General features: G+C 37.5%; 2 non-coding genes across 2 annotated transcripts; one reads left to right on the top strand and one right to left on the bottom strand.

Annotated features, from left to right (window-relative positions):
- Positions 1–1,347: 1,347 nt before the first annotated feature.
- LOC148545314 (small nucleolar RNA R71) lies at positions 1,348–1,456 on the bottom strand. Its single transcript, XR_015901764.1, has one exon. It is a non-coding gene; the product is annotated as a small nucleolar RNA R71 (small nucleolar RNA).
- A 15,141-nt stretch (positions 1,457–16,597) lies between these two features.
- LOC148545313 (small nucleolar RNA R71) lies at positions 16,598–16,705 on the top strand. The gene has a single exon (XR_015900777.1). It is a non-coding gene; the product is annotated as a small nucleolar RNA R71 (small nucleolar RNA).
- The last annotated feature ends 6,829 nt before the right edge of the window (positions 16,706–23,534 follow it).

Below are 23,534 nucleotides of genomic sequence, written 5' to 3'. Positions count from 1 at the left end.
TCTAAAAATTTTAAGTTGTGTCTTTTACTTGTTTTTCTCTTTCTTCGTTAATTTCAAAAATTAAAAAATATCTTTTCTTATCTTTTATTCAATTTTTCGAAATTTTTAATTAAAAATTCAGATTTTAATTTCAAAATTTTTATCTTATCTTATCTTAGTTTTAAATTTCAAAATTCAAATATCTTCAAAATAAAAAAAAATCTTATCTTTTTCAAAATCTTATCTTATCTTTTTATCTTTCTTCAAAATTCAAAATGTTTTTATCTTATCTTATTTCAAAATTCAAACTTTAAAATCAAATCTTTTTCAAAAATCAAATTTCAAATTTTATCTTTTTCAAATCTTTTTAATTTCTCATCTTATCTTTTCTTATCTTTTCTAATTTCAAATTTTAATTTCAAATCTCTTACCTTAATTTCAAATCTTTTCATAATTAGTTATGTTTTCTCTCTCTTCTTTTCCAAAATTTCCTAACTAATTCCTCCCTCTTCTTATTTTCGAAAATTCTATTCTTCTTCTCTCTCTTCTATTTTCAAAATTTATTAACTAAATTTCAATTCTTTTTAATTTATTAACTTCAATTTTTGAAAATAATAAATAAATAAAACAAAAAAATATTTTAATTCTTATTTATCTTTTTCTGTTTCTGATTCTTCTCCTATTTACTTCTATTTATTCGAAATCTTCTCCTCTCTCATCTTCCATCTTCACTTTTCTATCTTCCTCTTCTTTCTTCACATTTCACAGGGAGTCCTCTGTTCTTGAACATAGAGCTCCCATTTTTTTTCACTCTTGTTTCTTCTTTTCTTGTTTATGACCTGGAATAGGGATAAAGAACCCCTTTTTAATCTTGATCCTGAACCTGAAAGGACTTTAAGGAGGAGCTTACAACAAATTAAAGCACAACACTCCGGTAGAAACCTTTTCGAAAATTTTGAACAAAAAATTGAAGACATGGCCGAACCTGAGGGAGATGCAAGAAAGGTTCTTGGTGACTTCACCATGCATACATTTGACTTTTATGACAGAAGCATCTCTGTACCTGCCATCGGAGCTAACAACTTTGAGCTTAAACTTCAGTTAGTCTCTCTTCTGCAACAAAATTACAAATTCTATGGACTTCCAATGGAAGATCCACATCAGTTCTTAGCTGAATTATTGCGAATCTGTGATACTGTTAAGACCAATGGAATGAATCCTAAAGTCTATAAATTTATGCTATTTCCCTTTGCTGTAAGAGACAAAGCTAAGATATGGTTTGATTCTCAACCAAAAGAGAGCCTAGACACTTGGGAAAAGCTGGTTAATGCTTTTCTGGCTAGATTCTTTTCCCCTCAAAGGATGAGCAAAATTAGATTGGAAGTTCAAACCTTCAGACAAAGAGAAGGTGAATCCCTCTATGAAGCTTGGGAAAGATACAAGAAACTGATCAAGATATGTCCTCCTGACATGCTCTAAGAATGGTCTATGATAGGCATGTTCTATGATGGTCTGTCTGAGATGTCCAAAATATTATTGGACAGCTTTGCAGGTGGATCACTCCACTTGAAGAAAACGCCTGCAGAAGCAAGAGAACTCATTGAGATGGTTACAAACAACCAATTCATGTACACTTTTGAGAGAAATCCTATGAAAAATGGGATCCCTCAAAGGAAAGGAGTTCTTGAAGTTGATACTCTGAATGCCATATCAGCTCAGAACAAGATCTTGACCCAGTAGGTCAATATGATCTCTCAGTATTTGACTGGAATGCAAACTGTAGCTGGCAATACTCAGGAAGCTTCTTCTGAAGTGGAAGCTTATGATCCTGTTCGACCCACCATGGAGGAGGTGAATTACATGGGAGAACACTATGGAAACACCTACAACCCTTCATGGAGGAATCATCCTAAGCTTTCATAGAAGGATCAACAGAAGCCTCAGCAAGGCTTTAATAATAATCAAGGTGGAAGGAATCAGAATAGGTTCAACAACAGACCACCATTCCCATCTTCTCAAGAACATATGGAAACCCCTAAGCAGAGCCTCTCTGACTTAGTCACTCTGGTTTCCAGCCTCTCCAAGACCACTCATAGTTTCATGAGTAAGAGGATCCCTGAGACTCCTCCTGACACTCTTCCAAGCAACACTGAGGTGAACCCAAGAGAAGAGTGCAAGCCCATCACGATTGAGGCAGAGGCCAAATCAGGAGAGGTTGGGAAGGCATTGAACACCAATGAGGAAGCCGTCACTGGGCGTTCAATGCCCATCCTGGCAGCAGTGCTGGCATTGAACGCCAGCCATGGAGCACTAGCTGGGTGTTCAATGCCCAAATAGATAGGGGGAGCTGGTGTTGAATGCCAGCCAGGACATCTATGCTGGGAATTTAACGCCCACAATGGTAAGGGAAATGGCATTTAACGCCAGTAAGGGTGCACAACATGGGCGTTTAACGCCCAAAGAGCCATCGGAGCTGGCGTTGAACGTCAATAAAAGCACACCCTCTGAGTGCTCAATACCCACTCAATAAATCCCTATCCAAGAACTAAAGGAAGCCAAGGCTCACATAAAGACCATAGAGGTTCCTTTGCATGCACTTTTGCAATGTGGTACACAGAAATCGTGATTCACACTTTTCACATCTCTGCACAACTAACCAGCAAGTGCACTGGGTCGTCCAAGTAATAAACCTTACGTGAGTAAGGGTCGATCCCATGGATATTGTCGGCTTGAAGCAAGCTATGGTCATCTTGTAAATCTCAGTCAAGCAGATTCAAATGGTTATGAGGTTTTGATAATTAAAATACAAATAAAACAAAATAAAATAAAGTTACTTATGTAATTCATTGGTTGAAATTTCAGATAAGCGTCTGGAGATGCTTTGTTGCTTCTGAACCTCTGCTTTCCTACTGTCTTCTTCCAATCATGCGTGCTCCCTTCCATGGCAAGCTATAAGATCCTCTCAGTGAAAATGGTCCTCTACGGTTTCTGCACGGCTAATCAACTGTCGGATTTCTCGTCTCGGATGAAAAATACCAGGCACAGCTACCGCATGGCTAATCATCTGTCGGTTTCTGCTAGCATCGGAATAGAATCCATTGATCCTTTTGCACACTGTCACTACGCCCAACATTCGCAGGTTTGAAGCTCGTCACATTCATCCCTTCCCGGATCCTACTCGGAATACCACAGACAAGGTTTAGACTTTTCGGATCCCAGGAATGGCTGCCAATAATTCTAGCTTATACCACGAAGATACTAATCTCACGGACTCGGTCCGTGTATTAGATATCCAAGAGAATATACTCCGGCTGTTGTCCGATGACTACGTTGAACATCATGTAGACTGCTTTGTGGTTGTCAGGCACGCAGATCTTGGCTAAGCGAGTAACGAAGATTGGGTGATTGTCACGGGTCACCCCTTCATTCTGACTTAACTGAATTAAGTACGAGAGTATATCTTGGAGAAGAATTAGGTGTGAATTGAATAGAAAAACAATAGTACTTGCATTAATTCATGAAGAACAGCAGAGCTCCACACCTTAATCTATGGGGTGTAGAAACTCCACCGTTGAAAATACATAAGTGAAAAAGGTCTAAGCATGGCCGAATGGCCAGCCTCCAAAACGTGAACAATGGTCTCAGCTCCAAAGTTTGAAAAATGGATACGAATACAATAGTAAAAAGTGCTATTTATACTAAACTAGTTACTAGGGATTACAGAAAATGAGTAACTAAGTGCAGATAGTGCAGAAATCCACTTCCGGGGCCCACTTGGTGTGTGCTTTGGTTGATTTTTGCAGAAATGTGATTTTTGCATAAAAACTAATAAAAATATAATAAAAAGTAACTAAAACATACTAAAAACTATGTAAAAACAATGCCAAAAAGGGTATAAATTATCCGCTCATCACAACACCAAACTTAAATTGTTGCTTGTCCCCAAGCAACTAAAAACAAAATAGGATAAAAAGAAGAGAAAATACAATAAATTCCAAACTTATCAATGAACTTAGTTCCAATTAGATGAGCGGGGCTAGTAGCTTTTTTGCTTCTCAACAGTTTTGGCATCTCACTTTATCCTTTAAAGTTCAGAATGATTGGCATCCATAGGAACTTAGAATTCAGATAGTGTTATTGATTCTCTTAGTTCAATATGTTGATTCTTGAACACAGCTACTTTATGAGTCTTGGCCGTGACCCTAAGCATTTTGTTTTCCAGTATTACCACCGGATACATAAATCCCACAGACACATAAATGGGTGAACCTTTTCAGATTGTGACTCAGCTTTTCTAGAGTCCTCAGTTAGAGGTGCCCAAAGCTCTTAAGCACACTCTTTTTGCTTCGGACCACGACTTTAACCGCTCAGTCTCAAGCTTTTCACTTGACACCTTCACGCCACAAGCACATGGTTAGGGACAGCTTGATTTAGCCGCTTAGGCTAGGATTTTATTCCTATGGGCCCTCCTATCCATTAATGCTCAAAGGGCTATTGGTTTTGGTTTAAAGGGCTATTGACTTTTTCTGCTGGTTTTTTCTTTTTTCTTTCTTTTTTTTTGTTTTTTTTTCGCAAGCTTTGTCTATTCATTGCTTTTTCTTGCTTCAAGAATCAATTTTATGATTTTTCAGATTATCAATAGCATTTCTCTTTTTTCTTTATTCTTTCAAGAGCCAACAATTTTAATATTCCTAAACAACAAATTCAAAAATATGCACTGTTCAAGCATTCATTCAGAAAATAAAAGGTATTGCCACCACATCAAAATAATTAAGCTAATTTCAAGATAGAATTCGAAATTCATGTACTTCTTGTTCTTTTGCAATTAAAAACATTTTTCATTTAAGAAAGGTGAAGGATTCATAGGACATTCATAGGTTTAAGACATAGACACTTAAACACTAATGATCACGTAATAAAGAAACAAACATAGACAAAACATAAAGCATATAATTCGAAAAATAGAAAAATAAAAACAAGAAAATTAATGAACTGGTCCACCTTAGTGATGGCGGCTAGTTCTTCCTCTTGAAGATCTTATGGAGTGCTTGAGCTCCTCTATGTCTCTTCCTTGCCTTTGTTGCTCCTCCCTCATGGCTCTTTGGTCCTCTCTGATTTCATTAAGGATAATGGAGTGCTCTTGGTGCTCCATCCTTAGTTGCCCCATGTTGGAACTCAATTCTCCTAAGGAGGTGTTGATTTGCTCCCAATAGTTTTGTGGAGGAAAGTGCATCCCTTGAGGCATCTCAGGGATTTCTTGATGAGGAATTTTCTCATGCTCTTGTTGAGGTCCATGAGTGGGCTCTCTTGTTTGCTCCATCCTCTTCTTAGTGATGGGCTTGTCTCCTTCAATGAGGATGTCTTCCTCTATGACAATTCCAGCTGAATTGCATAGGTTACAGATGAGATGAGGGAAGGCTAACCTTGCCAAAGTGGAGGGCTTGTCCGCTACCTTGTAGAGTTCTAGAGGTATGATCTCATGAACTTCTACTTCCTCTCCAATCATGATACTATGGATCATGATAGCCCGGTCTATTGTATCTTCAGACCAGTTGCTAGTAGGAATGATAGAGCGTTGGATGAACTCCAATCATCCCCTAGCCACGGGCTTGAGGTCAAGCCTTCTTAGTTGAATCGGCTTGCCTCTTGAGTCTCTCTTCCATTGAGCTCTTTCCACACAAATGTCCCTAAGGACTTGGTCCAACCTTTGATCAAAGTTGACCCTTCTAGTGAAAGGATGAGGATCTCCTCTCATCATTGGAAAATTAAATGCCAACCTCAAATTTTTCGGACTGAAATCCAAGTAATTCCCCCGAACCATTGTGAGCCAATTCTTTGGGTTCAGGTTCATACTTTGATCATGGTTCTTAGTGATCCATGCATTGGCATAGAACTCTTGAACAATTAAGATTCCGACTTGTTGGATTGGGTTGGTGAGAGCTTTCTAACCTCTTCTTTGAGTCTCACGTCGGATCTCCGGATATTCACCCTTTTTGAGCATGAAGGGGACTTCGGGAATCACTTTTTTCTTGCCCACAACTTCATAGAAATGGTCTTGATGGACCTTTGAGATGAATCTTTCCATCTCCCATGACTCGGAGGTGAAAGCAATTGCCTTTCCTTTCCTCTTTCTAGAGGTTTCTCCGGCCTTAGGTGCCATTAATGGTTATGGAAAAATAGAAAAGCAGAGATTTTTCCACACCAAACTTAAAAGGTTTGCTTGTCCTCGAGCAAAAGAAGAAAGAAAGGAGTAGAAGAAGAAGAAATGGAGGAGATGGAGGGGGTGATGGTTTCGGCCAAGGGAGAAAGAGGTGTTTGTGATGTGTGAACATGAAGGTAGTGAGGAGGGGTATTTATAGGGTAGGAGAGAGAGGGAATTCGGTCATGAAGGGGTGGGTTTGGGAGGGAAATGGTTTGAATTTGAATGGTGAGGTAGGTTGGGTTTATGATGGATGGATGTGAGTGGTGAAGAGGATATAAGGAAGAGGGTAGGATTTGTTGGGTGAAGGGTATTTGGGGAAGAGTTATTGATGGGATTGGTCAACGATATTTGGGGAAGAGTGTTATGGAAAGGTGTGAAGAGGAGAGAAGAAGAGGTGGGGTAGGTGGGGATCCTGTGGGGTCCACAGATCCTGAGGTGTCATAGAATTCTGCTCCCTGCACCATTCTGGCGATCAAACGCCCTCCGTGTGCCAATTCTGGCGTTAAACACCAACTCTGCTACCTTTCCTGGTGTTAAACACCAGTCTACTGCCCCTTTCTGGCGTTAAACGCCAGTCTGTCTACCATTTCTGGCGTTTAACGCCAGCCAGATGCCAGACAACCTTTTTTGGCATTAAACACCAAGAGTGCTACCCATTCTGGCATTTAATGCCTAGAATGCTGCCAGGCTTAATGCCCATTCTGCTATCCTTACTGGTGTTTAAACGCCAGTAAGCCTTTTGATGATCGGACTTTTCTGTGGTATAGAATTTCTCAAATAAATTCTCGTTGCAATATAGTTTCTAAACTAACAATAGTCCTTTCAATAAAAATTTTGAGTTGTCACATGTAACAAACCCCAAATAAAAATTAATCGAAGTATTTGAACTCCGGGTCGTCTCACAAGGAATTGCAATAAAGTGCTCAATTATTGGCTATAAAGGGGTAAGCGGTTTTAATTTTGTGTTTTGGCAAGAAAAAAAATGGCAAGAAAAGTAAATGAACAATGAACTAACAAAGGAGATGGAAAAGAACTCTTGGCTAGACATAGGTAATTTGGATCACCATCCTTGTCTACAAACCATATATTGACAATTATGAGGAACCAAGCTCATTAAGTCTACTTCCAAAAGTCTTAAGTACGTAATATCTACTCCTAGACTTGAATTACATCAAATGGCTTTGATCACATCAACCCATAATTCCAACCTATCTACTAATTAGATTAGTAGTGGGTTGGTGTCAATGAGTATCAAATTGATCACCAAGGGTTCTCAAATCACCAATTCATTGAGACCCAATGACTCCAGGTCACTCAATTCCCTTAGCCTAGGCCAAGACTCAAGAGAACTACTCAAAAACTAAAGGAAACATTTTAACAAACACCTAGAGTGCAAGGAAAGTAAACATCACAAAATTTTAGAATTAATGAAACCCATAACTACCACAAGCAAGAAATCAATAATAACAACTAAGATAAGCAATAAAAGATCATGGAAACATAAAATTGCATTAGAGAAAATTAAGATCCAATAATGGTTCATCAACATAAAGGAGAGCAAAATAAGAAATTAACAAGAGAAACTAAGAAGATTAAGACAATAGAACACTAAAATATAATGAGAATTAAAATCAAAATAAGAATTGAAAGAGAAATTTGAGAGTGATTAACCTAACTTTACCCTAATTGCTATCCTAAATCTAGAGAGAGGAGAGAGCCTCTCTCTCTAGAATTCTACCCTAAAACATGATGAAAACTAAACTATGACTACTTGGTTCATTCCCCTCTCAATCCTTGGGTTCAATAACATCAAAAATGAGTTGGATTGGGCCCAAAATGAGCTACAAATCGCTGGTCACAATTTCACTTTTAATGGGCCATGTGCAGCATCGGCGCGCACGCATACATGGCACGTGCGCGCCCCTGAACGCGAAGCAATATATGGCAAATTTTTACATCATTTCGAAGCCCCGGATGTTAGCTTTCCAACACAACTAAAACCGCCTCATTTGGATCTCTGTAGCTCAAGTTATGGTCGATTGAGTGCGAAGAGGTCAGGCTTGACAGCTTTACGGTTCCTTCATTTCTTCATGAGTTCTCCCACTTTGCATGCTTTTCTCCTCACTTCTTCCATCAAATACTTGCCTTATAAACCTGAAATCACTCAAAAAATATATCAAGGTATCAAATGGAATTAAAGTGAGTTAAACTTAGCTATTTTAAGGCCTAAAAAGCATGTTTTCACATTTAAGCAGAAATCAAGGGAGAATTACAAAACCATGCTATTTCATTGAATAAATGTGAGAAAAGTTGATAAAACCACCCAAATTAAGCACAAGATAAACCACAAAATCGGGGTTTATCTAATCTCCCCACACTTAAACCAAGCATGTCCTCATGCTAAGAATAAAGAAGGACAAGAAAGGGGTATGAACATTTATTCAATGCAAATAAACTATATAAACCTATCTACATGCATGTAACTAACTGCAAAATGATTCTACCTACTTGGTTAAAAGTAAATCAATCTCCAAGAACATATATAAGCAAGTAGGGCTAAGATCATATGATGATTCATGAATCCTACTAATTCAAATATCAAAATGAAGTTCAAATATACTTACAAGAAAAGAGCTCATGAAAGTCGGGAACAAGGAATTGAGTATCGAACCCTCACCGGATGTGTATCCGCTCTAGTCGCTCTAGTGTATGGGGTCGATCACTCAATTCTCTTCTAATCATGCTTTCTATGATTTGTTTTTCATCTAACAATCAACAATTATTCAATGCATGCATACACTCATTATAAGGGCTTGTTCATAGGTTGTAATGGGGCTAGGGTAAAGGTAGGGATGCATATGGTCAAGTGAGCTTGAAATTTGTATCTTTGATTAGCCTAAGCTCTCACCTAACACATATAACAACCTATACAATTCTAATACAATGCCTAGCTACCCATGATTCCCACTTTTTCACATACTCATGCATTCTCTTTAATTCACATTCCATATGCATTGATTTTTATTGAACTTTACTTTGGGGTATTTTTGTCTCCTTTTTATTTCTTTTTCTATATATATTATTTTTTTTCTTTATCATTTTTTTTCTAAAGTATATACAAACATATCAATGCATATGGTTTTACATATGGTGCATGAATATGTACCCAATTCCCAATATTTTTAACAAAAATAAAAATTACACTTTTACCTCAACCAATGTCCCAAGTTTCCCATACGCAAATGATATATACCCTCACTAGCCTAAGATAATCAAAGATCCAAATTAAGGGACATTTATTATTTTTTACTTAGGGGTAGTGATGTGCTAACATTAAGAACAAAAGGGATTAATTAGGCTCAAAATTGGCTAACAATGGTTGATGAAGGGTAGGCTATTTGGGTAAGTGAGCTAAATGAAATGATGGCCTCAATCATATAAATGCATGTATACATGGAATAATGGGCATAAAGAATCAAACAAATCACAGATTACAATCATAGAAAGAGAATGATACACACAAAAATAGAAAATAAGTGGTTATAAGATGTAACCACACAATTAGGCTCAAAACTCACATGCTTGTGTTCTTAGCTCAAAAACCATGTTCCAAAATAAATTCTTCAAGCAAGTTCACAAAAAAATTTTTTTTTTTCAAATTGGTAGGGTACCCTAAAAACATTTTTTCTTGGAAAAGAAATCATCACCCTAACCAAGTAGTCCTAACATAAAAAGAAGTGGTAAGGTATGTACAAATTCTAATAACATGCAACCTATCATGCAATGCAACAGCTAACTAGCAAAGAAAATCAAGAATTGGTGTTGAAAAAGGAAATTGTTACCCATGGAGATCGGTCGGACGACCTCCCCACACTTAGAAATTTGCACCGTCCTCAGTGCATGCAAAGAAGAACAATGTGGATGGGTTGCTACAATTGATGAGCTCCTTCAAAAGGTTGTGCGGGTGAACTTGTTTGTTGCCCCATTTGAAGCTTTTCCATTCCTTTCCTTCTTGGTGGCCAACCTCAAAAGAGAGAAAAAGAAAGAAACTTAAGCCTACAACAAAGATATGAAAGCAATAAGAACATAGGCAGGGGCTAATGCCAAATAAAAGTATGGTTCTCAAATACATGGTAGCTACAACATATAAGTGAGAAAATAATTCAAGCAAAGGCATATTAACTAATACTTGATGCAAGGGTAAAGTCAAAGCATAAGTACATGACATGAAGAGCATGTTGCATCAAGTTTAATGAATAATTGACACAAACAAGATTAGTGATAAGCATGAGAGCATTTGGTCCCATCCTAACTCACTGATGATGAGGTATAAAAACAAGGGGTCATGAGTCAGGAAGGACTAAAGCACTAATCTTGTATGTAGAGCAAATATTACAATTAATGTCAAACAAGTCACAAAGCATCAAGATTAACCAAGAAATTCTCAACAATTGAATATAAGAATCCAACACCATTATTAAAATAAGAAACTTAGAAAAGAAAATAAGAACAAGTTATAAAAAACAAAATTAAAATGCAATAAATGAAAATAAGCAAATGCAATAAAAGAAATTGGAAGAAATTTTTTTTTCCGATGCAGACGCGTCACACACGCTTCCGCGCCAATGCGCAATTTGGCCAAAGGACGCGAACGCACCGTGTACGCTTACGCGCAGATGTGAAGATGGCGATCGACGCGTACGCGTCATGCACGCTTGCGCGTGGGTTGCAGTTACAGAATAGGCACAAACTGGGCATGACTCTCTGGTTTTAGGATGGGGGTGGGATTTTTTTGCATCCACGCGTACGCGTACGTGGCGCGTTCACGTGGATGGTCGAAAATGCCTGAGGCGCGCGCACGCGCGGGTTGGTGCTCTATTTTTCAAAAATTTTTTTCAAGTTCTTGCACCAAACCAAGCATTCTAAACCTCCAAACAGCTACGCAAAACACATTAAAACCTTATTTAACATATCAAACTACCAAATAAACTCAATAAACTACTCTAAATATGAATTTAAACTAATGCTAACAATATTTACAAAAGAGAAAATGAAAAGATATTACCATGGTGGGGTGTCTCCCACCTAGCACTTTTGTTTATTGTCCTTAAGTTGGACTTATGGGGAGCTCCTCTTAAGGCGGCTTGTGCTTGAAGCTATCCTTGAACGTCCACCAATGCTTGAATCTCCAATAAGCTCTAGTCTTCAAAGATGATAACTCCAAGCCTTGATGGAGTTCCACACAAACCATGGGCTCCCAAATTTGATTCTTCTTGTGCGATCCGGGATCCCACACTTTGTTTTGACACCCATCTTCAAATTGATCATCATGATTCCAATTGGGTGGCATGACCATAGAATTCTCAATTGAGCACCCAAACATTCTCCTAGACCCATGCAATTTGGTTTTACACCAACCATTGCCATTCAACTTCGAGCATGCAACCATCATGAACTTAGAGTGATGTTTCCAACCACTACACAACTCTCTCCTACTCTTAACTCCACAAAGAGCTCTAAGTTGACTATCATTTTCAAGAAAACCATATTCAAGTGAGAAAGTAAAGCTTAAGGATAAAAATTTTACCCACTTGAATGTTGTGTAGGATGGTGACTTAGGAAGGGGGACCTCTCCACACTTGGACAATGCGAGGTCTACTCCCTTGTGCTCTTTCTTGACTACCTCCACCTCTTGGCAAGCTTCTTCAATTTCAACCTCTTCCTCTTGGTAGCTTCCTTCCAATTCAATCTCTTCTTCATTGCTTACTAAGGGCATGGGAGGTTGTGCATCATCTTCTTTGATCTCAATTTCGAGCCCAATTGGAGAGGATTCAATTGTAGATAGGAACTCCTCAATGATTGAATCCATCTCTTGATCAACCTCTTCAAAGTTTTCCACCATGATATGCCTTGGAGGTTGTACACCCTCCTCAACATCAACATCAAGCATCTTGGAAGAGGACTCTCTAATTCTACATTCCCATGGACTTCCAACATCTCCTATGTTTTCAACCACTCCTTCTGGCTCAATTGTCTTAACTTCCTCCCCTTGTGACAATTCTTGCTTCAACTCCTCTTCTTCACCTTGAAGCTCTAAGCTCACTCCCTCACTATGCTCCTTAATTGCTTTTCCATATTCAACAACGGGAGTTCCTTGATCGCATAGGCTTAGGCAGGAGGAGACCATATTGTTAACGGCTTCCGCTAGGATAGCCATCTTGGCTTCTAGCTCCTTAAACTCCTTTTGGTTCTCTTCTTGCCTTCGAATGTAAGAGCTAACACATTCTTGGAGAGAATCATCCATTGGAGGTGGTGTGGAAAAAGAAGGTTCATTGTTTGGGAGGAAAGTTTTATAATTGGAAGTTGGTCATCTTGGTAAGGGTATGGAGGTGGTGTATATTGAGGTGGTTCTTGAGAGTAATTGTGTTGGAATTGGTGGTTCTATGTATGGTTCATATGGTTCATAAGGTGGTTGGTATGGTGGATAAGGATTAGGATCATAATGAGGTGTTTGGTGGTAGGGGGCTTGTGAGTAAGGTGGTTCAAAACCATGTTGAGGGGGTGGTTCATAGGCATATGGTGGTGGTTGTTGACAATTACAATAAGGGTCACCACATCCATTAGATTGATATGCATTAGGATTAGGATTATACCTATAAGAATCCGGAGGAGGTTGTTGCCAAGAAGGGTGATCACTCCTTTGGGGCTCCTCCCACCTTTGATTGTTCCATCCTTGATGCATATTGTCATTATAGTTCCCATTTCCTACAACATAATTTGAACCAAACTCATAGCCAAAGTGAGGATGAGAATTCATAATAGCAAATAAAAACAAAAGCTACAAAAATAAGCAACAAGTCCTAAGCCTAACAAAAACTAACAAATAAGCAAAAGGCAAACATATTCACAATATTTACAATAGCCAATAATGTAACACCATTGCAACTCCCCCGCAACGGTGCCATTTTGATGATCGGACTTTTGTGTGGTATAGAATTTTTCAAATAAATTCTCGTTGCAATGTAGTTTCTAAACCAACAATAGTCATTTTAATAAAAAATTTGAGTTGTCACATGTAACAAATCCCAAATGAAAATTAACCGAAGTATTTGAATTCCGGGTCGTCTCACAAGGAATTGCAATGAAGTGCTCAATTATTGGCTATAAAGGGGTAAGAGGTTTTAATTTTGGGTTTTGGCAAGAAAATAAATGGCAAGAAAAGTAAATAAACAATGAACTAACAAAAGAGATGGAAAAGAACTCTTGGCTAGACATAGGTAATTGAGATCACCATCCTTGTCTACAAACTATATATTGACAATTATGAGGAACCAAGCTCATTAAGTCTACTTCCAAAGTCTTAAGTACGTAATATCTACTCCTAGACTTGAAGTACGTCAAATGGCTTTGATCACATCAACCCATAAGTTCCAACCTATCTACTAATTAGATTAGTAGTGGGTTGGTGTCAATGAGTATCAAATTGATCACCAAGGGTTCTCAAATCACCAATTCATTGAGACCCAATGACTCAAGGTCACTCAATTCCCTTAGCATAGGCCAAGAGTCAAGAGAACTACTCAAAAACTAAAGGAAAAATTTTAACAAACACCTAGAGTGCAAGGAAAGTAAACATCATAAAATGCTAGAATTAATGAAACCCATAACTACCACAAGCAAGAAATCGATAATAACAACTAAAATAAGCAATAAAAGAGCATGGAAACATAAAATTGCATTACAGAAAATTAAGATCCAACAATGGTTCATCAACATAAAGGAGAGCAAAATAAGAAATTAACAAGAGAAACTAAGAAGATTAAGACAATAGAACACTAAAATATAATGAGAATTAAAATCAAAACAAGAATTGAAAGAGAAATTTGAGAGTGATTAACCTAACTTTACCCTAATTGCTATCCTAAATCTAGAGAGAGGAGAGAGCCTCTCTCTCTAGAATTCTACCCTAAAACATGATGAAAACTAAACTATGACTACTTGGTTCATTTCCCCCTCAATCCTTGGGTTCAATAGCATTAGAAATGAGTTGGATTGGGCCCAAAATGACCTACAAATCGCTGGTCACGATTTCACTTTTAATGGGCCATGTGCAGCATCGGCATGCATGCGTACATGGCGCGTGTGTGCCCCTGAACGCAAAGCAACATATAGCAAATTTTACATCATTTTGAAGCCCCGGATGTTAGCTTTCAAACGCAACTACGCCTCATTTGGACATCTGTAGCTCACGTTATGGTCGATTGAGTGCGAAGAGGTCAGACTTGATAGCTTTACGGTACCTTCATTTCTTCATGAGTTCTCCCACTTTGCATGCTTTTCTCCTCACTTCTTCTATCCAATACTTGCCTTATGAACCTAAAATCACTCAACAAACATATCAAGGCATCAAATGGAGTTACAGTGAGTTAAATTTAGCTATTTTAAGGCCTAAAAAGCATGTTTTCACATTTAAGCACAAATCAAGGGAGAATTACAAAAAAATGCTATTTCATTGAATAAATGTGAGAAAAGTTGATAAAACCACCGAAATTAATCACAAGATAAACCACAAAATCGGGGTTTATCACCTCTCCTCCAGGGTGTGCTATTTTTGATGATGTTTTAGATTTTGCTTTAATTCTGCAGTTGTTTTTATGACTTCACATGATCATCAACCTAAAGAAAACATAAAATGATAATGGAATATAAATAAATATAGTTAAATAACATTGGGTTGCCACCCAACAAGCGCTTCTTTAATGTCAATAGCTTGACAGTGAGCTCTTAAAGAGCTTCAAAGAGACTCAGAGCTTAATGGTGGCCTCCCAACACCAAACCTAGAAGTTGAGTGTGGGGGCTCTGTATTGAGAGAAGCTTTTCATGCTTCCTCTCCATGGTTACAGAAGAAGATCCTTGAGCCTTAAACACAAGGTAGTCCTCATTCAATTGAAGGACTAACTCTCCTCTGTCCACATCAATCACAGCTCTTGCTGTGGCTAGGAAGGGTCTTCCAAGGATGATGGATTCATCCTCATCCTTCCCAGTGTCTAGGATTATGAAGTTAGCAGGGAGGTAAAAGCCTTCAACCTTCACTAAGACATCCTCTACAAGTCCATAAGCCTGTTTTCTTGAATTGTCTGCCATCTCTAGTGAGATTCTTACAGATTGTATCTCAAAGATCCCTAGTTTCTCCATTACAGAGAGTGGCATGAGGTTTATACTTAAACCAAGGTCACACAGAGCCTTCTTAAAGGTCATGGTGCCTATGGTACAAGGTATTAAGAACTTTTCGGGATCCAGTTTCTTCTGAGGTAATTTCTGTTGAGCCAGTGTATTTAGTTCATTGATGAGCAATGGAGGTTCATCCTCTCAAGTCTCATTACCAAATAACTTGGCATTCAGCTTCATGATTGCTCCTAGATACTGAGCAACTTGCTCTTCAGTAATATCTTCATCCTCTTCAGAGAAAGAATACTCATCCGAGATCATGAATGGCAACAGTAAGTTCAGTAGAATCTCTATGGTCTCTGTATGAGCCTCAGATTCTTTTGGTTCCTCATTAGGGAACTCCTTAGTGGCCAGTGGACGTCCATTGAGGTCTTCCTCAATGGAAATCATTGCCTTTCCCTCCTCTACAGGTTCGGCCATGTTGGACGTGTTGATGGCCTTGCACTCTCTTTTTGGATTCTCTTTTGTATTGCTTGGGAGAGTACTAGGAGGGATTTCAGTAACTCTTTTACTCAACTAACCCACTTGTGCCTCTAAATTTCTAATGGAGGACCTTGTTTCAGTCATGAAACTGTGAGTGGTCTTTCTTAGATTAGAGATTATGGTTGCTAAGTCAGAGAGGCTCTGCTTAGAATTCTCTGTTTGATACTCAGTAGATGATGGAAAAGGCTTGCTATTGGTAAACCTATTTCTCCCACCATTGTTATTATTGAAGCTTTGATTAGGCTTCTACTGATCCTTCCATGAGAAATTAGGATGATTCCTCCATGAAGAATTATAGGTGTTTTCATAGGGTTCTCCCATGTAATTCACCTCTCCCATTGCAGGATTCTCAGGGTCATAAGCTTTTCCTTTAGAGGAGGCTTCTTTAGCACTGCCGGATGCAGCTTGCATTCCAGTCAAATTCTAAAAAATCATATTAACTTGCTGAGTCAATATTTTATTCTGAGCCAATATGGTATTCAGAGTATCAATCTCAAGAATTCCTTTCTTCTGAGTTGTCCCATTATTCATAGGATTTCTTTCAGAAGTGTACATGAACTGGTTATTTGCAACCATTTCAATGAGTTCCTGGGATTCTGCAGGTGTCTTCTTCAGATGAAGAGATCCACCAGCAGAGTGATCCAAGGACATCTTGGACAATTCAGATTGACCATCATAGAATATACATAGGATGCTCCATTCTAAAAGCATGTCAAAAGGACAACTTCTGATCAATTGCTTGTATCTTTCCCAAGCTTCATAGAGGGATTCACCTTCCTTCTGTCTGAAGGTTTGGACTTCCACTCTAAGCTTGCTCAACTTTTGAGGTGGAAAAAATTTGGCCAAGAAAGCATTGACCAACTTTTCCCAAGAGTTCAGGCTTTCTTTAGGTTGTGAGTCCAACCACATCCTAGCTCTGTTTCTTACAGCAAAGGGGAAAAGCATAAGCCTGTAGACCTCAGGATTAACCCCATTAGTCTTAATAGTGTCACAGATTTGCAAGAATTCAGCTAAAAACTGATGAGGATCTTCCAATGGAAGTCCATGAAACTTGCAATTCTGTTGCATTAGAGAAACTAATTGAGGCTTAAGATCAAAGTTGTTTGCTCCAATTGCAGGAATTGAGATGCTTCTTCCATAGAAGTCAGAAGTGGGTGCAGTAAAGTCACCAAGCATCTTCCTTGCATCTCCACCATTGTTGTTATTTTCGGCTGCCATAACTTCTTCTTTTCAAAAATTTCTGTAAGGTCCTCTCTAGAGTTTTGTGCTTTAGCTTCTCTTAGTTTCCTCTTCAGAGTCCTTTCAGGTTCAGGATTAGCTTCAACAAGAATGTTCTTATCCTTGTTCCTGCTCATATGAAAAAGAAGAGAATAGAAAAGAATAGGAATCCTCTATGTCACAGTATAGAGATTCCTTTATGTGAGTAGAAGAATAGAAGAAATAGAATGAAGAAGGGAGAAGAAGAATTCGAACACAGAGAGAGGGAGAGGGTTCGAATTATAAGAAGAAGAGAAGTGTTAGTAAATAAATAAATAAATAGAAAGAGATGAGAGAGAGAGAGTATTCGAAAATTAATTCAAAAGAAAATAAAAATATTTTTGTTTTTATTTTAATTATTAGTTAGAATTCGAATTTAAGAAGGAAAATAAAATAAGATTAGAATTTAAAATAATTAGTTAATTAAAAAGAATTTTGAAACAGAGGTTAGTGATTTTCGAAAATAAGAGAGAGAGAAAAGTAGTTAGGTGGTTTTGAAAAGGATAAGAAATAGTAAACTTTTAAATCAAACAAAAAGTCAAGTAGTTAATTGAAAAAGATTTGAAAATCAATTTTGAAAAGATAAGAAGTTAGAAAAAGATTTTGAAATTAAGTTTTGAAAAAGATATGATTGAAATTTATTTTGAAAAAGATTTGAAAAAGAAATTTAGAAAGATTTGATTTTGAAAATTAAAGTTGATTACTTGACTAACAAGAAACCAAAAGATATGATTCTAGAATTTAAAGATTGAACCTTTCTTAATAGGCAAGTAACAACTTGAAATTTTTAAATCAAAATACTAATTGTTAGCAATAATTTTGAAAATATGAAATAAAAATAAGAAAAAGATTTTGAAATTTTTTTTTGAAGAATTTTCGAAAAACATGAAAGAAAAATGAAAAAGATTTGATTTTGAAAAAGATTTGAAAAGATAGAATTTTTAAATTGAAATTTTGGCTTGACTAACAAGAAACAACTAAATTTTAAAAAATTTTTGACTAAGTCAACCCAAAATTTTGAAATTTATGAGTGAAATAAGGGAAAGATCTTATTTTTTATTTTTTTTTTGAATTAATGAAGAAAGAGAAAAACACAACAATGACACAAAACATAAGAAATTAAGATCAAAACAAATAATACATGCAATAACACTTTGAATGTCAAGATGAACACCAAGAACACTTTGAAGATCATGATGAACATCAAGAACATATTTTTGAAAATTTTTAAGAAAAGAAAGACATGCAAGACACACAACTTAGAAATTTTTAAACTTTAGACACTAATAATTTGAAAATGCACAAGAAAAACAAGAAAAGACACACAACAAGAAAGTTACAAGATTAAACACAGAGAATCATCAAGAACAACTTGAAGAACAAACAAGAACACAATGCATATATTTTTGAAAATTTAAAAGCATACAATTGACACCAAACTTAAAATTTGACACTAGACTCAAACAAGAACACAAAATTTTTGGTTTTTTATGATTTATTAATTTTTTTATTTTGTATTTTTCAAAAATTATTTTAGAAAAGGAAAATAAAGAAATTCAAAATTTTTAATAAGAATTCCAGGATTCATGTAATGTTAGTCTAAAGCTCTAGTCCAAAAGAATTAGACATGGCCAATGGCCAGCCAGGCTTTAGCATAGAATTATAATTGAGAATCCCAAAGCTCATGCAATGTGATTCTAAAGCTCCGGTCCAAAAGAATTAGACATGGCCAAGTGGCCAGCCAAGCTTTAACATAACACATATAAGCATGTCCTTTTTACAATGGAAGGTGGAAACCTCGGTCCAAAAGATTAGACATGGCTTAACAGCCAGCCAGGTTTCACCATATCTCATGAAGCTCTAGAATTCATTCTTAAAAATTCTGAAGAACATTTTATTATTATTTTTTAATTTTTCAAAAAATAAAAAATAAAAAGTTTAAACATAAAATAAAATTACCCAATCTAAGCAACAAGATGAACCATCAGTTGTCCAAACTTGAACAATCCCCGGCAACGGCGCCAAAAACTTGGTGCACGAAAATCGTGATTCACACTTTTCAGATCTCCGCACAACTAACCAGCAAGTGCACTGGGTCGTCCAAATAATAAACCTTACGTGATTAAGGGTCGATCCCACGGAGATTGTCAGCTTGAAGCAAGCTATGGTCATCTTGTAAATCTCAGTCAGGCGGATTCAAATGGTTATGAGGTTTTGATAATTAAAATATAAATAAAACATAAAATAAAATAAAGTTACTTATGTAATTCATTGGTGGGAATTTCAGATAAGCATCTGGAGATGCTTTGTTGCTTCTGAACCTCTGCTTTCCTACTGCCTTCTTCCAATCATGCGTGCTCCATTCCACGGCAAGCTATAAGATCCTCTCAGGAAAATGGTCCTCTTCGGTTTCTACACGGCTAATCAACTGTCAGATTTCTCGTCTCGGATGAAAAATACCAGGCACAGCTACCGCATGGCTAATCATCTGTCGGTTCCCGCTAGCGTCGTAATAGAATACATTGATCCTTTTGCACACTGTCACTGCGCCCAACATTCGCAGGTTTGAAGCTCGTCATAGTCATCCCTTCCCGTATCCTACTCGGAATACCACAGACAAGGTTTAGACTTTCCGGATCCCATGAATGGCTGCCAATAATTCTAGCCTATACCACAAAGATACTAATTTCACGGACTCGGTCCGTGTATTAGATATCCAAGAGAATATTGTAACGACCCAATTTCTGGTACGTCATGATCATACTAGAAACTGAGTGCTACCAACTTGTCTTCCTAATTATTATCTATTATTTATTATATGAGCATAATTCGTTGTTAAAAGCGTAGTTATTTTGTGAGATTTTTTTTTTTGGAAAAAGTTTGGATTAATAAATAGAATTATTCATAATCAATTCACAACTGATAACAGATAAAACAATTATAAACAACCACACATAAATACATCACAAGCAGTCAACAACATTCAGTGATCCAGCCTTTAATTAAGTATAGACTTTTAGTTAGGACACCCCTAGATATAGCTAGATAATTACTACATATATATACATATAACATCCCAGGTCCTAACCTGTTCAAGAGGTCCCTAAGCTGGCACCTAGGCTAGCCTAAACTCTATACTCACCTAGTCCCTCTAAACTACTAAAGCGAGGGAAAGTACGTTCTATGTCTTCAAAACTCAAGTCAGGTGGAATGTCATCAAAAGATGGAACATTACCTACTACTCCTCTGCACGATCAACATTGCCATATGACGTCTCTCTAGTACCTCATCAAGTAGCAACACAACAGGAGTCTCGTACATAGGATTTAGGTTAAAGTGCGCATACGAACGGGGTGCAGACGTTGGCTGGTCTCACAGTATATACATATAAATAGAGAACGAGATTTACCCTAGACTCAGAAGACTACCTAGAGCGGAATCCTTTTTGCGAATGATCGTCAGTGAGCTACGGAAGGGTACTCATGCTTCCATCTGAAGGGGGAAAGGAGAGAGAAGGGGTAAGAACTAGGGAGTTCTTAGTAGGGCCGGGGTTATTAGTTACGTTCATTAATTCCATGTTGTTTAGCAGATAAATAGCAGAATACCAAGAAGCAGTAGACAGAAGAAACAGATAAATAGAGAAAATAGAGAAAACAAAAAGCAAAACACAAACAAAAGAATACAAGAAAACAAAACACAGATACAGAGAATAGAATGAAAACAAAGAAGGCATACATTCAAACAACAATCATAACAGAGGAAATGCGCAACCAAATATGATGCATGTCTAGCCCTAGTGCAGGTAATGAGCTCATCTGTCGGTTTTTACCCGCTCCCGACGTAACCCGAAGCAGCTGAAACAAGTATGGCTTTCCAGTTGGCTATACCCCTGTGTACAGGAAATAACTCCTCTGCCACCACAAGGTCCACTGCACGTAGGAAATAACACATCTGCCATTGCAGGGATGTATGCCGACACACCTTCTGTATACAGGAAATAACCCCTCTGCCACTACAGAAATGGAACAGGTGGTCACGGTACTTCTGTAGCAGGAAATAACCCCTCTACCTTACAGAAATAAAATATGGATCTGTACCACAGGAAAGCGTTCTCAGTGGTCGCACCACTATTTATCTGACTGCCTCAATACAACAGATGAACAAACAAATAATTCTGGAGTTGCCTGATGCCAAGGCATCATAGGCTAGTTTCACTAGCATTTTTCTGTTAGTTTTAGTTGTTTTATGCATTTTCTTGAGCTTAAAGTAACCAAAATTGGTTAAATGAAGAACAAAGTAATGAACCATCCAAACAATATGATTTTGATGCAAATTCCATGAGTTTTAGTTATATTACTTAAATGCTATGAATGGAAGATTTCTCATGAAATTTTGCAAGACTTTGATGCAATTGTTTGGATGATTTCAGGGAAGAAGAGGCTAAGCAAGGAAGCAACAAAATCAATAAAGGAAGCTTGAATATCACATGTGGAGTTTAAGTTCCAGTTTAAGCCTAAACTGGAGCTTAAACGCCAAAATCATGAAGGATAAGAAATGCTGGGATTGAAGTTTAACCTCCAGTTTGACCTCAAACTGGAGGTTAAACGCCAGAATGAAAAGCCTCACTTAAGGAGCATTCCACGTTTAACCTCCAGTTTGACCTCAAACTGGAGGTTAAACGCCAGAATGAGTATGCCACCCAGGGAGGAGTTCCACGTTTAACCTCCAGTTTGACCTCAAACTGGGGGTTAAACGCCAGAACCAGGAAGAGTACCAGGGAGCCATTCCACGTTTAAGCTCCAGTTTGACTCAAACTGGAGCTTAAACGTGTTCGACAGCTTTTCTACTCCAGGGTTGCTCTCTCCATTTCCATGTTTAACCTCCAGTTTGACCTCAAACTGGAGGTTAAACGTGTTCGACACCTCCAGGGCCACCATTCTAAGCTTCCACGTTTAACCTCCAGTTTGACCTCAAACTGGAGGTTAAACGTGTTCGACCTCCAGTATGCCTCCACCCTTTTCCACGTTTAACCTCCAGTTTAACCTCAAACTGGAGGTTAAACGTGTTCGACCTCCAGGGCTGCCTTTCCTATCTCCACGTTTAAGCTTCAGTTTAACCTTAAACTGAAGCTTAAACGTGTTCGACTACATGACTCTCCAGGGCTACCTTCTTCCATTTCCACGTTTAAGCTTCAGTTTAACCTTAACTGAAGCTTAAACGTGCTTCTACAAAAGGCCTCACTGGAAGTGTCTGGCGTTTAAGCTGCAGTTTAAGCTTAAACTACAACTTAAACGCCACTCTTGGAAAAGGTTTCTGGGCCAAAAATATTGTGATTTAAGTTAGTCTTTGAGCACAAATATTAACTTAAACTTACTTTGGTATGAAACCCAATTGAATATCATGGTTTATGGGATTGGGCCTGAAGGATTGATGAGTTTGAAATCTCAATTTATTGAGTCATGTGTCATTATTTGATTATCACTAAGTTGGCTCAATAAATGTTACAGGATTTGGATCAACAACCTCATCAAGGTTATGGATCATAAACCCAAGGCAAAAGGAAAGCAAGGAGAGGCCTCAAAGCCCAAGAAGCACAACTGAAGCTCAATATAGAAAGTGTATAAATAGGATAGAAGTTAAGTTAGAGAGGACTTTTTACTTTCACTTTTAGCTAGTTTTCCTTTTCTTTGTAATTGAATTCAGAGCTATGATTCACTAAACCCCCTTTCATTGGGTTAGGGAGCTCTATTGTAATTCAATGAATCAATAATAGTTTATCTTCTTCTTCAATCTTTTCTCTTGAATTTTGTTAGAAAGCTTCTCGATCTAATTCCATTGAGTAGTTGTCTTGGGAAAGAAACTACTCATACTTGGAATCCTTCGGAGCCTTGGGAAAGGAATGGAGGATTCATGCTAGAGAAGCTTTCTCACAGTGGATTGGATTGGGGTTTGGATGGATATTGTGACATGTAATCCTACCAAATTGTGGTTCATGAAATTGTGTGGTATAATCAGTGATCAAGCATCATCTCTTCTTATGAACATTTAAACCAAGGGATTGGGAATTTGTTTGTTTTTAGAGAGCATTGGTGAGCCAAGGAATTGGGATCCAATCATATAAGATTGCCAAGCAAAATTCAATGAACGCATTGGTTGAGGAAGAGATAAACATGTTTTGATTCGGAGATCTCAATATCTCCTATAACCCAATGAATTCCCCAATTCTGATTTCCACTTTCTCTTTACGTTCTGCTACTCAATTCATGCAATCACCCCCATTCCCTTTTAATTTCAGCAATTTAGTTTCTGCTCTTTAATTCATGCAATTTAAGATTCCGCCATTTCAATTTCTTGTCATTTACTTTTCCCGCCACTTTTACATTCT

The sequence above is a fragment of the Arachis ipaensis genome, chromosome B9 (genome assembly GCF_059453495.1).
Source record: "Arachis ipaensis isolate K30076 ecotype BB chromosome B9, ASM5945349v1, whole genome shotgun sequence".
In the NCBI taxonomy this organism is placed as follows: Eukaryota; Viridiplantae; Streptophyta; class Magnoliopsida; order Fabales; family Fabaceae; genus Arachis; species Arachis ipaensis.
The sequence above is the reverse complement of the archived record's forward strand: the minus strand, read 5'-3'. Positions and strand labels throughout refer to the sequence as shown.